We start from the raw sequence: 1769 nt of genomic DNA on the forward strand, positions 1-1769 counted from the left end.
TTGGATGAAATACAAACTAAACTTGCTTACTTATTTCAAAGCAAGGGCACATATTTCAGCCTTGTGGGAATAAACGGACAAAGAGTTGACAAAAAGCTTACAGCACCTGGTATTCCCAGGAAGTCTCCCATCCAAGTACTAACCAGGCCCGACCCTGCTTAGCTTCCGAGATCAGACGAGATCAGGCGTACTCAGGCCGGTGTGGTCGTAAGCGAGAAACTATGTCTTGGTGCACTATGTAAAGTGAAAGTGAGTCTGATTAACAGCTGTTGCATTTTCACCATTTAGATAAGCATCTTTGTGTCACTCAAAAGTGGAAGAAATTGCATATACTGCAGCCATAATTTGTAGCACAGATTGTTGGATGAAATACAAACTAAACTTGCTTACTTATTTCAAAGCAAGGGCACATATTTCAGCCTTGTGGGAAATAAACGGACAAAGAGTTGAAATTCCACAAGGCAGTGACAAAAGCTTACAGCACCTGGTATTCCCAGGAAGTCTCCCATCCAAGTACTAACCAGGCCCGACCCTGCTTAGCTTCCGAGATCAGACGAGATCAGGCGTACTCAGGCCGGTGTGGTCGTAAGCGGAGGAAGGAATAACATTGTGGAAGAGACAAAAAGTGAGTAAAATGAAAATGTCTGCAAGTATTCAGAGGGGTCTGAATACTTGCTAAATACAGCGACTAAGTCGCTAAGTTGGCAACACTGAAAGTTAGTGAGGGAAATATGTCTCCAGCTTAAGCGATTTTTGCAATTCGTTCCAGTCATTGTCAGCAGAGAACTGGAAGGAAAGGCGGCCAAAGGAGGTGTTGGCTTTGGGGATGACCAGTGAGATATACCTGCTGGAACGCGTGCTACGGGTGGGTGTTGTTATCGTGACCAGTGAGCTGAGATAAGGCGGAGCTTTACCTAGCATAGACTAAAAAGATGACCTGGAACCAGTGGGTCTGGCGACGAATATGTAGCGAGGGCCAGCCGACTAGAGCATACAGGTCGTAGTGGCCATATCAATACAATTGACCCTTTCTTTACACTGTTCTAATGAAAGTACATTTCCATAATATCATCTAGCTTCCATAAACGTCGAACAAGGCTTGAACCCAGGATTGAACCCATGTGCTTCAGTTTACAAAAACAGATGACTTAGCACATCTATTTCCTTTTAAAATGTCAACATTCTGGAAAGTAGAGTTGTGCAAAAGCTAATTTCACAACTAAATATACTCATCAGAAAATTTGGGGATTATCTTCAGAGCGCATGCATTTCAAGTATTAGCTCTACCGTAGAGGCACATCCCCTTACTATATAATAGCAGGGTTGCCATTTTGAGAAAACTTTTTTTTTCTTCAAAGTGCTCCAGTGAAAGAACCTTCCCATGGTACCAGCTATCTTTCAGTAAGGCAAGGATGGGATTTGAACCCATGATCTTCGGTTTACAAGACCGACGCCTTACCGCTTGGCCACCATGCCACTCTATGCTACAAGATATTTATCAACATTCTGGAAAGTAGTAGTTGTGTAATGTGAATTTGGCACACAAATAACATCTCTGTTTCGTGTGAGAATTTCAACATTCTGGAAAGTAGGAGTTGTGTAATGTGAATTTGGCACACAAATACTCAGTGGAGAACCTTGGGATTGAACCAAGGACCTCATACTAAAATAGCATGCACTCCCCCTCTGAGCTTCGATCCAATTTTATTTGCAGATAAAATGCAATATTAATACAATGTACTTTTTATATACACCACTCCATTGAAACT

General features: G+C 42.2%; 3 non-coding genes across 3 annotated transcripts; all 3 read right to left on the reverse strand.

Moving 5' to 3' along the window:
• Positions 1 to 94: 94 nt before the first annotated feature.
• Positions 95 to 213, reverse strand: LOC121841937. The gene has a single exon (XR_006080830.1). It is a non-coding gene; the product is annotated as a 5S ribosomal RNA (ribosomal RNA).
• A 259-nt stretch (positions 214 to 472) lies between these two features.
• Positions 473 to 591, reverse strand: LOC121841938. Its single transcript, XR_006080831.1, has one exon. It is a non-coding gene; the product is annotated as a 5S ribosomal RNA (ribosomal RNA).
• Positions 592 to 1404: 813 nt separating this feature from the next.
• trnat-ugu lies at positions 1405 to 1476 on the reverse strand. Its single transcript has one exon. It is a non-coding gene; the product is annotated as a tRNA-Thr (tRNA).
• Positions 1477 to 1769: the final 293 nt, after the last annotated feature.

This window comes from Oncorhynchus tshawytscha, unplaced genomic scaffold (genome assembly GCF_018296145.1).
Source record: "Oncorhynchus tshawytscha isolate Ot180627B unplaced genomic scaffold, Otsh_v2.0 Un_contig_5304_pilon_pilon, whole genome shotgun sequence".
NCBI classification, from domain to species: domain Eukaryota; kingdom Metazoa; phylum Chordata; class Actinopteri; order Salmoniformes; family Salmonidae; genus Oncorhynchus; species Oncorhynchus tshawytscha.